Raw genomic sequence first — 15,407 nt, 5'->3', positions numbered from 1 at the left:
AACTATGTAGAACATGTTTAAATATACATGTTCTTTAAGAGAAACATAATGATAATAATACTAGGCATATACTAGTTGTGGTAATAGAAGTTCTAGTAATATTTGTAGTAATTGCTAAAATAAATGTACAATAATATCAGTTAATATCCTAAATATTTTATGTGTAGTAATTTAATCTTTAAAGAAATTTACAAGACTTTTTTATAATGATCTGCAAACTAAGGATAAAGAAAAGGAAACCCATGTCAGCCATAAAGCTGGTGAATTACAATGCTGGAATTGGAGCCCAGTTAAGCTCACATACAGTTAACCACAGCACTGCACTGTGCAATAAAACTCCCAGCAAGACCTTAATTGATGCATTTATCACTTGTGAATTTTACCTTAATGATGTCCTTTGTAACATTAATTATTCATCACTTTGCCAAGGGGGAAAAAAAAAACATGGGAGGCAATGGGAGAGATATAAAGAAACCATATATATTTCAACTCTTCAGAAAGATTGTAAAAAAGTAAATAGGTTATCCATGTGTATCTGTAAACCAACCTCTTTTTATCCTCCCTATTTTTCTCTCCTTCTCAGACATTAATACCCCCAATTCTACTCTCTACTTCCAGGGGCTCAAAATATTTTTTAACTCCCACATATGAGTGAGAACATGTGGTATTTATCTTTTTGTGCCTGGCTTATTTCAATTAATATAATGTTATTCATCTGTAAAGATAACTATAGCGTGTGCCATCCTTACTATGTTACTAGAAGTTATTCCAGCTGAGTTACTCAGAAAGTTTCCAGGTAATTAAGTAAATGTATGCACAGCACCTTTGGAAGAGCTCTATATTCCTTTTGTCAAAGGCACCCAACTCATATCAACAAACAAATATTCTTTGAAAAAATTAACATATCATGATTGCATAATGTGTGTTAATCAGTATTATTGTATTAATTAATGTATTAATGAATGACTCAATTAAGCTAATGTGTTAATTTATATATGCATTAACGTCTTAATTTTAGCAATGCTATAAGATATATAACAAACACTAACATACACTAATGTTGTTCCCATTTTAAACATAAGACATTGAAACAGATTTTAAATAAGTTCATAAGGGCATAGAGCTAGTAAAGAGCAAGACTAATACTATGGCTATGAATAAAAATATGGTTAAATAAAAGTAATACTATAATAAAATTATTTTGTATAACATGTAATTAAGCATGCTAATTTTATATCAATAACAAATAATACACAGATGATTTTAAAATTAATATGACATTTTTCTAGATAAAGAAAAAAATAGTATGACATATATTATATCTATATCAGTTTATAATCACTTGAATTATAAAATAAACACAACAGAATGTGGCTGTCATATCCTTTTGGGGTACCTGAGCAAATTATATTTTTTCCCACAATCACACTGGATATACTCTATGAGCACTGTATGTTTCAGTGGCCTTTAACCTCTTCCCACCCTAAATGTACTCCACCAAGAAAATTAGTCTTGTTATGTGAAATGACAGTGGGTTAAGTATGTTTTTGTATCTAAAGTAAGCCAAATAAACAGCCAAATGAAATAGAAGGTAACAACACTAATGCAGAAACTGAGAAAGGAAAAAAAAAAAAACTGTCAATAACTAGAATCCGAAAATATTAAGATTAATGGCCTGTGAAAGAATGGTAGAGTAGGCTCGATGTGGAAGCATAGTGATGTCAATGAATTAGACAACCCCTCTGAACAGCTGTGCCTCCGGTGAAAAGAAAGGAAATATTTGTCATCAGGCACTAGGAATCTGAAAAGTAATCTACAGGTCCCTGCAGTAGCATGGGGTAATAATATCATTATTATGGTATAGTGTTGATACTTTTGAGCTGCTCTTGCATGGGTCTGGTGTTCTGAATTACACTACATCTGAGCAGAGGTCAGGCAAGCCCAAAGCTGAGACCCTTTAATAATAATTTGTGTCTAACAATTTTAGAATTTTAAGTATTTAAAATACAAATCTTGCCTTGTTCTTGCTGTTGGCATTGTTCACTCTTGCTCCTGTTAGCTTGCCTCATTTTGTTTATTAGTTTATTTGTATTGTATTGGTGTGCTCCTTTATTTATAATATTTATTTAATTGCTTGTGAATTTGAGTTGGCCGAACAAACTCTGTGGAATCCTTAGAAGTCTGAATTCATAATAGATTTCTACAGAGAATGTATATATTGAGGCTTCCAAGTATCAGGAGAATCCCTTAAATGTTCTCAGCTCCTTAACAGACATCAACTGTATAATATATATTAATGTATGAAGTATTTAAAAATTTAAAAATGATATTGAAATATTCAAACAATACCAAATATACTTTCAGAAAAAAAACCTCAGCTTTTAAAAGAACCAAATATCATTTATTTAATTAAAATATTATTTAATTAAAAATTAAGTCAGTAGATTAAACAGCAGATTAGATGAACTTGAAGATAATGAACTACAACTTATATGTGTGTGTACATGTATATGTATTATGTATGTAACATACAATAATAAACTGTAATATGTGTATGTATCATATATATTACATGTGTGCAATATATGCAAATATTATATATATATTATATGTGTGTACATGCATACACATACATGTTTCTGAAAAATTACCCAAAAAGGTAGAATATATAGACTGTAGAGTAGAATGAAAAAGTATCCAAAGTTTAATATGAAATATAGAAAGAGTAATCCGAAGTAATAACACAGAGAAAATATTAAAAGAGAATTTGGTTGAGAATTTTCCAGAAGTGATGAAATACATGATTCCACAAGTACAGGAAACACAGTGTATACCAAGTAAGATAAACAAGAAGAAACCCAAGTCCAGACACATTACAGTAAAATGAGAGATTACCAAAGTAAAGTCCATCCAGACAGAAAAGCCATATGACCTACCAAAAATACCGTACCATTATACCAACAAAAAGTATTCAGCAAGATTAATGTGATGCAAAAAACGGTGGAAATGTACACTTACAATATTAAAAGAAAATTTTTAAAAGTTCAAAAGCCAGTATTTCAGAAGGAAATACTTTCTAAATCCATTTGCTACATAAACGTCCTTGAAAAGAGTACACAGAACAAAAGCTGTCAGTGCCTCTGATTGCATGATGTGCAAAAATGTGAGTGAACCCAGGAGATCTGCCTCCAAACAGTATCTGACCTTTGTTTCCACATCTTGGCTTCTAGAGAATGTTCCTCTACGTAGGCCACTCCATCAACAGGTATTTGAACCAAATCTGTTCAATTTATCTCATGTAGCCTTTAATTAAGGATATCATGGAGAGAACTCTAAGCAGGAGGATGATACAAACCTGCAAGCAAAATTTATCTCAGCAGTGTCTCCGACCCCCCACTCCAGGGTCTCAGAGCCAGCCTCCTGGAAACATCACATACATCATCCAGATCTACCTTATATATCCAATGTGACTTTTGCCTTACGTTTTTGTCTTGGCCTTTCTACTTGGCCTATGGAATTAAGTCAGGTACAGCAGGATACACTAGTGATTGCATAGATGTCACTACTTGACCTACAGAGAGGCGTCTTGGACAATTGTGTCATCCAAAATATCTGGTCAGTGGACTGGGACTGACCTGAATGCCTTTCAGAAACAACGTCCTGTCATTGCTCACTTCACTTCACAAAATTTGTTAGTGAAACATTTATTATCAACTTTTCTAATGCATACCTCCTCTTACAAAAAGAACTTCTTGCAAGGTGTCCATAAGTAATGAGCCTGGTGTCACACTTGGAAATATGTCACCTGTGATAAATTAATTTTAGAGAGAGCTCCTGAGTTAGCTGAGGGCTACGTTATCTACTGGTGCTGTTTCCTAAAGTAGATGAGGGTCTCTAAGACCACCCCTGAAGTGTATGTCACTCTATTTTCAGGACAAAAACAAGTTAATGCCTGGTTTCCTTTCCGGAAGTACAATGCTAATAGTGCATATGGTGCCCCGGAAAGAAAGTGTTGTTAAAACTGATGTGACTCTGCAGGTGGGACCTATATTGTTCATGGAACATAGATTGACAGTATATCAAATATGGCTCTCCAGCCTGCTGTCAGATCTCAGGTTTCCCAATTCAGTTAGAATAATAGACTCTACTCCTTGTTTTTGGAGTGATAGCTTGAAGGAAGTGTGCCTAATTTATCTTGGTTTGTCTAGCAACCAGACTGGTAGCATTCATTCACCCCACAGAATGAGAGGGGAGGTGGTAAAGACGTCTGATGGTGTTGACAGGTGATTTACATGGGAGGTTCAGGAGCTGGTGCCATCTCTTGTTTCTAGACTTCTCTGGTAAGGTTAAGTGAAATGGAAAAAGGAGTGTCTGGGGAAGTCAGATCCAGCACGCAGTTAACTTTAAGACACTTGCAACATTTTGGAAGACACACAAGGGCATTTTCCTTGGGGAGCAAAGATGTCAGCGTGGCTTGGAAAAACAAAAGCTCATGAATGTTTCTTGTCCCTCTATTTATTGCAGAGTCTAAGGTGTTCCCTCTCCAGGAATACCTGGTGTTGTTCGCCTTCTATCACCACAAGATTAGTGGGTCCCATTATAGTCACTAAAATTTTTCTTTCTTTCCATCAACTCCTAAACTTTACACAAGAACATTGTGTCCATAAGAGTCTATTAGGTGGGACAGGGGGAGTTTTATAAAGAGAGACCCATTATGTTTTCATCTGTGGCCTGCGTGGACTACTGTCAGTGGAATCAAAGAGCAGTGTGATCCACAATTGAGTTTGAATCCCTAAGGCTCCCTTTGGACAGGCTGCCAACTGGAGGGTGCAGCAACCAAGACAGCCTGCAGTTGCTGTTAGGGGAAGTAAAGAGAACTCCTCAATGTTTAAAATAGGTATATATAACCTCCTTTCATCTTATTCGCTACCCAGGAGCCAGTGAGAGGGTATACTCCTTTTCTGGGGACAGCAAAATTCAGGGACCAAATTGCCTTACTAAGGTGTGTGAACCATGTAGGGGTGAGGGAGGCAAAGACATAAATCTTTTTGAGTTTATTTTTTAAGAGGCAATCCCGATGCCTAACAATATCAGATTCTTGGGATGATCAGGAGCATGGAAAGTGCTTAAATACCTTGCTGGTCAACCCATTACTGAATAGATTTGGTGATAAAAGGTGAACTGTTGTCAGACTGCAAGTAGTCCAAGGAGCTAACATATGACACATGCTAGTTTTAAATAGTACAGTGATGCTGTCAGAGTCAGCTGGTAAAACTGGAACAGCGACAGCATTATCAGAAAAAGTCTCAGTAGAGATTTGTAGCTAAAGGTGCTCATTAGGGTTGTGGAACCCCACAGGTAGGAGATGTGACACAACTTGCTGGGTGGCTTCCAAATCAGCCTGTTGGTTTAGTTGACTTGTCAAGGACCAAGGAGAATGCCGAAGTGGGGAATATGCTCTCTCCAATACCCAAAGAATGCAATAAGGTTTTGGGTCTACGTTTTGGTGACAAAAATCAAAGAGATAGTAGTTTTTCTTCACTGTTGGAGAGATCAGCATTGTAAATCCACCCACATAGCCCTAAGAAATATAGTATACAGGGGCCAGTAGCGGTGGCTCATGCCTGTAATCCCAGCATTTTGGGATGCCAAGGTAGGCAGATCATGAGGTTAGGAGTTCGAGACTAGGCTGGCCAACATGGTGAAACCCCATCTCTACTAAAAATAAAAAAAATTAGATGGGTGTGGTGGTGGTCACCTGTAATCCCAGCTACTCAGGAGGCTAAGGCAGGAGAACTACTTGAACCTGGGAGGCAGAGGTTGAGGTAAGCCGAGATCATGGCACTGCACTCCTGCCTGGGTGATAGAGCAAGACTCTGTCTCCAAAAAAAAAAAAAGAAAGAAAGAAAAGAAATATACTGAACAGATGCCAAACTTTGTTAGGGTTTATCAGTTATCTCTTCTGACAGAGGTGTAATAATACTGCAGTCAGAGTCATTGAGATTGAGACTTTGGACTTGACAAACAACAGGGTATCATCTGCATAGGAAAAGTTGTAGGCATTTAAGGTTTGTTAGCGTTATCCACAGAATTACAACCCATATATGTATATATCGAGAGAGGGTGAGAGAGATAGAGAGAGAGAAAGAGATGAGGAGATTTATTACAGGAATTGAGTCACGTGGTAATAGATGCTGACAAGTACCAAGATCTGTTGTCTACAAGCAGGAAAGTCAGGAAAGCTGATGATGTAATTCAGTCCATGGCCCAAGGTGTGAGAGTCAAGGGACAGATGGTGTAAGTCCCAGATGTGAGTCCAAAACCCTGAGAGAAATGAGTGCTGATGTCAGAGGACAGAAGATAGATATCTCAAACAGAGAGGCAATTTGCACTCCCTCGGCCTTTTTTATTCTATCCAGACTCTCCACGAATAGGATGATGCCCACCCACATTGGTGAGAGGGTCTTCTGTACTCAGTCTACCAATTCAAATGCTCATCTGTTCTGGAAACATCCTCATAGTCATGCCCAGAAATAATGTTTGACCATCTATATGGTATCCCTTAGCCCATTCAGATTGACACAGGAAATTAATCATTGTATGAAGTTATATGCACCTATTTGTGGCAAACGATAAGAGGTTTCCACCTCCCACAAGGAAACTTCTTTACACATGGATCTTGGCTCACTCATGGTAGGGAAGAATCTCTTCTACCGTTTTCCAGACAAAAAACTACAAATACATAGCACATCGCTACCTAATGTGAATTCAGATGTGGAAGCCAGAATAGCATGCATTGAATTGGCCCCAAAAGCCTCACATGAAAGTTCATGTTGGCTTACATTCCTTATTACCTTTCATAGTGTAAACCCTGCCCAAACCCTACCAGTTGAAACCTGTGCCACCTTCTCCAACAGAACCAGATATGATAGTGACTTGGGTTGGGTGCCTGCATCCAATACAGTCTTAAAAGCTTGAGTCACTCCCTATAGCAAAGTTCTTCAGTATATGGGAATGAGTGTACTGGGCCTTCTGTCTCACTTGGAGAGAGAGAAACCTTGAACCCACTGTCAAAATAAAAACCCTTCCTCCCCTTGCCCAGAGATGAGTGAGCAATAACTGACCAAAGTGCCATTGGAACACATTGGAACAGTCTGAACCAAACCTACTGTCCAGACATGAAAAATGTTTTTTCTATGTTAGGGAGAGGGTCTTGCTCTGTCACACAGGCTGGAGTGCACTGACAAAATCAGACCACTGCAGCCTGGAATTCCAGGGCTCAATGATCCTCCTGCTTCAACTTCTGAGTAGCTTAGACTACAGGTGCACAGTACCAGTCCAGCCCCCCCCTTTTTTTTTTTAATTTTTGTGTAGAGATAGGATCCCACTATGTTGCCCAAGCTGGTCACAAACTCCTGGCCTCAAGTTATCCGCCTGCCTTGGGTTCCCAAAGTGCTGGGATTATAGGCATAAGCCATTGCACCCAGACTAGGCTTGAAACTTTTAATAACAGAGAATATGGGTGAGCCTTTCACTACCCTTGTTCATGATTTGGGTGATAGAATTCACTACTGGGTCTTCTAATATGGTCTGTGGGACCTCTGTTCTTTCACTTACAGAAAGTCACTTTTCAGCCAGCATCTCATTGTCATTGCCAAAAACCACTAGAATTGTGAAGGGTCTGAAAATTTTATCCTATTTGCAAGATGCTGCAATTTCTTGGAGGTTGGCAGAAGACATAATACCCTGGGCCAGAAACAAAGGAATATTGTACTTAGACACTATCTCTGTCTTGCAACTGTATTTCCTAAACCAACAAAATTGAATAGATAATACAGAACAAAAGGCTGTCAGTGTCTCTGCTCCCACAAGGTACAGCAATGCATTGGGTACTTGTCCCCAACACTACACAATAATAGGGCAGCTCTATTAATATTAGACAAACTCGATTTTCACATAAACACCACAGAAAATGGCAGAGAGAATTATTACATAATGATGAAGATGTTAATTTAACTGGAAAATCTGATACAATAGTTCCAATCATGGAAGTATATAATAAAATAGTCTTGAGATATATAAAGCAATTTTTACAGGGACAAACTGTCATATCTCATCAGCACATAGTGAGATATTAGTAATCTTAGTAATTGATGGAGCTACAGGGGAAAAAAAAAAGTTAATCTTTTCCCCTGCCCTCCCTGACTCAAAGTAAATCAGAGGGACCCCCGATTGGTGAAGAGGGGAAGAGTTGAGCTCTCTAATACAGTCCTGATGGTAAATCCACCTGTATTTAAGAACATGGGCCGTGTAGTTGGAAAAGTTCCTAGAATTTTATACTGCAGAAGAAGGCAGCAAGAATGTAAGACAGATTCTATTGCACATTTAAGAAAATTGGTTGAACATATAACTAAATGTAAGTTTCTCATTCACCGAGAAAATATTTACAAACATGGAAAAAGGCAAGCGGCAAAGAATGCTGATATGTTGGATTGGCATTGGGGAAGGTAATCTCATGTGCAGTCTTTTGACCCCCACTCATTCACATAAAGATGGGCCATGAGCCTGGAACACTTCCTTACCGAGAGATAGGAAGGCCACACAGCCTGTGCTTGTATTAGCACCTTGTGTGGGAGTATCTCTTCCTGTTTCAAATGTAATGAGTGTTCCTTTGTTCTGCTTAAGCATGCACCTCTGTGGCCCCCAGGCAGGCCCAAAGCTTTCAGGATTTCAGATTCCGTATAAGAGAGGTTGGGTCCCTCTACTGCAGCAGGAAATGGGTGGGCATCAGTTGCCTTGTGTCAGCTGCTGGAGGGTCCATTAGCCATGGGTGGGGGCAGGGTCCGAACACATTGAAGCCCATCTTGCTCTGTCTCTTCCCCAAGTGAGCAAAGCATTGTTTCTTCCAGGGCTGCCTTGTGAAAGTTTCTCTTGGTGACTCCCGTGTTAAGATGCAATAGACTGAAGTGTGTAGGGTTCTCCCCTGAGATTGATAACCCAGAGTGTGTTCCTCTTGACAAATGGAATTGGAGAGATCAGTATAATCTCATGTTGAGTATATTGTGTGTTTCTTAACAACATAAATACACAAGGTGCCTATAGAAATGGTTCCAGACGTGTTTTTGTGCATGCGAATCCTAGAAAGATCGTTATTGTTTTTTACAATATTTAATGTATTTTTAACCTTTGAATGGTTAACTAGTTAATGTATTTTTAACCTTTGAAAGGTTAACTAGTTTGTTTCCACTCTCTCTGTTTCATGTTAACCTCATGATTCTTCCTTTTTATAGTCACTTTTCCTATAGAAACTTACTCTTAATGTTTTAACCGCTCTGATTAACAGTTCCTTCCTCTTCACTATGACACCATTGCCAGGACTTCTCCTTCCCAAATGTGTGTTCTGAGCCCTGGTGTCAGATGTACAAATTTTCTTGAAGTGAGTCAACCGAGGGCATTTTAAGGCTCAGGAAATCATGGCTTTTTAGGTTAATCCCTCAGATTTACTCAAGGGGAGACTTTACTCAGAGGAAACGCTACGTTTTATGTGTTCGTATAACTGTGTCAAAGCTAAATTCACCAGTTCTTGCCCATCTTTCACATTTAGAAATCCCAAAATGTACTATTGCTACCAGTGCATAAAACGGCTTGGGGACCATTGATCATTTAACATGTATCTTGGTTATAAAAATAGTACATGTTTTAAAATAAGCCCTTGGTATTTCTTAAGCATAATAAACAAGGAATTTCTTCATGTTTTATGTATTTTAAAGCAGTTAATATAACAATTTAGTTATGTAAACCACATAGACATTGAAATGTATGTACAAGCTATCACACGTCAGTATTTTTATGTTTGGGTAACCATTGAAATCATCTACTGCTTTGAAGTGTTCAAAGTCTTTTCTCTTGTTAGCTAAATTTAACCTTCTGCCCTGAATCTTTCTGCTCCTTACATTGTTTTTTTTGTTGTTGTTTTTTTGTTTTTTTTTTTTTTACAGTGTATCCCTTGTTGCTTACTCCCATTCTTTTAAAAATTTGACTCTCATTTATATCTGTAAAATTAATTTCTTCTGAAATGCTATCCTCATGACCTTCTACTCTCATCTTATTTTTTATTATTTTTAAGAACACTTGTATCTCTTTGAAAAATCCTATTAGTTGTTATTTGACAAAGCTTGTATTATATACTAAGACAAATAATTAAAAAGTAAGGTAAGAGTAAGTAAAAATTATTTTATTAATCACATGTATCATACAAATCATTAAACAACATATTTTTATAGGTTTTATTTTACTTGAAGCTATTTTAATTGAAAGCAACATGAATCCATAATAATTTAAACAAGAATTTTGATTTGAATGACAAAGTTTAGTTAAACAAATAAAATCAAATTATTATAAGATAAACCTACTAGCCTTTTGATCTTTCAATTTTTAAAATTTATTACCACATTTTGAAGTTTAGGATCATCCATGTGTCCAGTTGTTTTCTTTTGGGCATTTTCTGATATGCCACTACAGGCTGTTGTGAGCTTTGTGTCAAATGCGAAAATTTTGCAGAGTATTTTGAGATGTGTTTAGCTTTGGGAGAAAAATAAAATATTCCTACTAATAATTCCTGTTTGGAAAATTAGAGATATACTGGTCCAAAGGATATAGTACATATGAGAGAATGTGTTTAGCAAGCTAAGGGTTAGGTATAGTTTTGTTACTTATTTTCCTGGCAGTTCTCCTTGGTCGGTTAATCTGGTTACCAACTGGAGCAGTATTTTAATTTGTCCGTGACTACATGACAAGGATTGCGCACTTACTAGCCTGGGTTGTAGTGTCCTTACTTCCCTCATCTCAGCTTAGTTAGCTTAAATTCAACTACTCCTTTACAATGCCCAGTTTCTAGATGCTATCTTGAATGCCTAAAGTTTGAAGCATAAGGTATAATGAAAAATTAACTTGCATATCTGTGAGCATTAAAGACTGCTTGAATTAATAATTTTAATATTCTCAGGACTCTGTGGGTCCATTTCTCATTTTCAGTTTGCCTAGGAGCACCTATGCTCACATCTCTAGTGTTGTCTTTGCAAGGGACTTGCCTCTCTTCCCTCTGATTGAATTAAGAAAGCAGGAAAATGATTCTCACCTGCTCTGTGGTACAAGCATTTCTTTCCCTGTGGTGAGGCCAGTATGATATATTATTAATATAACATTTTGTGATATAAAAAGAAGTTTTTTGAAATCAAGTTTCTGGTGAGAAAAGGAAATGCTCCTCCAATGACGCAGGGTGGTATTCCGTGATGAAATGTAGAGTGTTCCACAGAGAGAACAATGGTGTAGTGTCCACTGTGGTGCAGGGGTTCTTAACGCTGTTACTGGGGTTAACTTCCTGTGTGTGTATGTATGCTACAATTAAGGCATTTCTGTGTAAATGATATATCCTGATTGGATGAACAAATGGATTTAAGGCTGGAGTCTTCATTTCCTCTTGTGGTTATGTTTGAATGGGAAACACCATTCAATAGGGATCAGAAGAATCTTAGTGAACGGTGTTTTCTTGGGAAAGGGTTGGCTGCAGCTGAATATGAGGAATGCTGTTTATGAGAGTTCAAAGCATGGCTTTGATATTGGCTATTTACGGCATTAAAAATATAATACATTAGTCCGTCCAAGATAGATTAAAATGGGGAATAAAAAAGTGATTCATGACATTCCATAGTTTCTGATTTTTTTTCACTTGAATGAAAACTTGTATCGCTACCATAAGAAAAATAACATTGCTGCTATTTCTCTGCTGATTATGTACTTGTTCTACATTAGAACTATAAAATAGTGCTTGAATACCATTTCAGCCATATATTTTTTATCAGTTGCATAAGCTTTCTAAACTTCATTTGAAAAATGTATTGTAAAAATATGTGCATCTTATTTTTATGATCAAAAGAATAATACATCTAAACTGCTTAACACAGTGTTTGACATATAGTGGTGCCTTAACAAAAGTAGGCCATTGTCAACTGTATATTTTCTTGTTTTAGCTGGTTTGTATTTTCTGGTTTCTCTAGATAATTAAGTTGGTTTGTAGAATTGTTATTGGCAGTTGTTTTGTAGAATTGTTATTTTATATGGATTACTTTAGTGAATGCCCAAGAAAAAATTCCTAATTCTTAAGGGAAATATGTAAGAGAGGTTGAGAATTGAATTAACCCTTTCATTGCATTACAGTAGACTAATGCCTAATCAAGGCTTCTCAATCTAGGCACTGTTGACATTTGAGGCCAGATAAATCTTTATTCTATCAGTAGGGGCTGTTATGTGCATTGTAAGATGTTTAGCAGCATTCCTGGCTGCTAACTAGTAGATGCCAGAAACAATCACTCTCCCTTCTGCCTCCAGTTGTGACAAAAATGTCTCAAATGTCCCCAAGAAGTGGGGAGCGAGATTATCCCCAGCTGAAAACCTCTGCTCTAACATATCAGGGCCATGATGATTTCATCAGCTTGAAAACTGGTAACAACAGCCTGTCCCAGTGTTTGCTGACCCTGAAGGTGGAATCTTTTTCATATGCTGCATTTTTGTCCAATAGTATGATCATATTTTCTTCTTCAATCCTCTTATTAAACAAATGACTATAAAATAACTTTCTGTGACTAGTGTCAAAATCATCTGCAGGCTTGCTTTTCACAAGAACTCATAACTTAAGTGATTTCAATACTCAGAGTCTTAGATAATCAGGAATGCATTAATCATGTCTTTCACTACATTATTTGCGTTTTTTGGTAATTATAGACTAATGAGCTTGGCCTTTATGTGATATTTTAGTTCACATATACCTTTATAAATATTTCAGCTTTGTGGTAATTAAGTAAATTGAACATTATTAATTAGAATGCAATCAGTGGATATAGCTAAAAAATATTTGAAAGTAGCATTTTTAATGTCCTGATATTCTTTGAGTAAAATTCTCCATGGAATTTTTTTCCAAAATTAATTCATAAGTGAGTAAAACTAAGTAGCTTTCTGATAAAAAGTAGCTAAAATCGTATGATTATATACAAAGGGCGTATTTGCTATACATCTGATTCTGTTATTCTTCATAGAAATGCACAGAAAAAAAGTTGTTGAGTAGAATCATTCTGAAATCATTTCACATATGAAGTAACTTTTGCAAAGCTATAATTTTATCATTTCCTGAAAATCATAAAGACAGCTTTGAAATGTTTAAATTGTAATTTTGAGAAAGAAAGCTAAAAGGTGAAACATATTTTTATGAAGAATTAACCAAATTTTTGTAAAGATTATGTAATTCTCTTGTAAGTTATTTTTCTAGTGCCTAACGAAGTAAAAAATGACTCATCAACTTTTGGGCAGAAAATGTGATTCCTGTTATTAATAAACTAATAGTTGTTGTATGTTTGTTTTTCATTCAAGTATTTGCCAGGCTTTTATGTTCTTTATATTTTAAAAATCACTGCTAAATAAACTACATTTAAAGCATAAATGAGTGTGGTATAACACATGTATGAAGGGAGATAAACATATATTCAGATGGTAAAATTTGATATTTGCTAAGATTAATATTGACTTTTGGCTTTGTCTGCTCATATACCACTAACAGTTGCTCCTGAACTTTTCTTAAATTATGTCATGAATCAGAATTATTATATGAGCCAGTTCAGGGTTCTGAAATATTAAGTTAAGAGAAGTTACAGTGCAGAATATTAAATTTGAAGTTCCAAACTTTCATATAATTCATTTGGCTTTCACTAAAACATTCATAATTGCTTAACTATTTATGTCTACTTTTGATTAGATATTGGACTTTTTAATTACATTTAAAAATGCGCTGTGATTTTACTGACAAAAGCATTTTTTTTCCATTTTTGAAGCATTAAATAATGAAACATAATGATACCATTGAAAGTGTTTTGTTCTCTTGAAAGGACCAATATGCTACTATAAACTTGTTCAAAGTCCTTAACAATTTTTAATCATTTGTCACAAGGCTAGTTAAGAATTTCAACTGTCCATTAAGGAGTTACTTGACAAGAAAAAATAAAAATATTGTAGAGACATGAGTAATCTGATTAGCTATTGGGTGCATTCAGTGCTTCTTGATATCAGCTGAAGCGGAATTAAATTAGTCACTGGTGCATTTGTCGATTGGAGCCAGAAAGTCTACCCTATTTAATTTTAAAATCATTTTCTCTGAGTAAATTATGGCAGTAACCACTAAAGAAGTCATATTACTTTAGTTAGCAAGATCTATTTCTTTTAGAGTAGGAAGATAATTATTGACTCTTAAAAGATGGAGCACACAGGCTCAAAATAAAGGGATAGAGGAAGATTTACCAAGCAAATGGAAAGCAAAAAAAAAAAAAAAAAAAAAAAGAAAGAAGGGGTTGCAATCCTAATCTCTGGTAAAACAGATTTTAAATCAACAAAGATCAAAAAAGACAAAGAAGGGCATTACATAATGGTAAAAAGATCAACGCAACAAGAAGAGTTACTATCCTAAATATATATGCACCCAATACAGGAGCACCCAGATTCATAAAACAAGTTCTTAGAGACCTACAAAGAGACTTAGACTCCCACACAATAATAGCAGGAGACTTTAACACCCCACTGTCAATCTTAGACTGATCAACGAGACAGAAAATTCATAAGGATATTCAGGACTTGAACTCAGCTCTGGACCAAGCAGACCTAATAGACATCTATCTATAGAACTCTCCATCCCAAATCAACAGAATATAAATTCTTCTCAGCGACACATCACACTTATTCTAAAATTGACCACATAACGGGGAGTATAATTTTTAATCATGTCAAATATGCAGTTATAAAATATTATCTTAGAAATAAATGAAAGATACTTAGGCTTAAAATTCTACCAGGAGTAATGTTTACAAAAAAAAAAAAAAAAAAAAAATCAAGCCAAACACAACTAAAACTAAACTAAGAAGTTAGCAAACAAATGAAAATCTCATGTGTCATAATATTTTTAATTGTTTAAGAGTATTCAGCTTTTACTAGCATTTACCGAGAGCCTGGTTCATGATAGCCACTGCATGGAGAAAAACTGGCTGTTTGGTTCTTGAAACTCTGGAAATTAGGTATCATTACCCCAGATTTTTAATGGGAAAATTGAGGCTAAAAACATTTGAGCAACTAGCCCCATCACTTTTAGAAGATGGTACGCAGAAAATTTAGATTCAGGCATTCCTCTCTTCTAGACCACTTATTTATCATTTTCCATTACATGTGTGGTGGAATCAGAAATGCACTGTCATCACCGTCTTAATTGTTTTCAATCCTGTGGTCATACAAGCACCACAGGAGAGAAGAGAGGCATGCTATACTGTTTTATGTAAAACAAGTGAAATAAAGTCTGGGGCTTGTAGAAACATTCT

General features: G+C 35.9%; 1 protein-coding gene across 5 annotated transcripts in view; it reads left to right on the top strand.

Moving 5' to 3' along the window:
* Positions 1-15,407, top strand: part of SPOCK3 (SPARC (osteonectin), cwcv and kazal like domains proteoglycan 3) — a 482,228-nt gene that overhangs the window by 328,335 nt on the left and 138,486 nt on the right. The gene's annotated exons all lie outside the window — the stretch shown is intronic.

Source organism: Macaca fascicularis, chromosome 5 (assembly GCF_037993035.2).
Source record: "Macaca fascicularis isolate 582-1 chromosome 5, T2T-MFA8v1.1".
Taxonomy (NCBI): Eukaryota; Metazoa; Chordata; class Mammalia; order Primates; family Cercopithecidae; genus Macaca; species Macaca fascicularis.
Note: the sequence above shows the minus strand (reverse complement) of the source record. Positions and strands in the feature narration are given on the sequence as shown.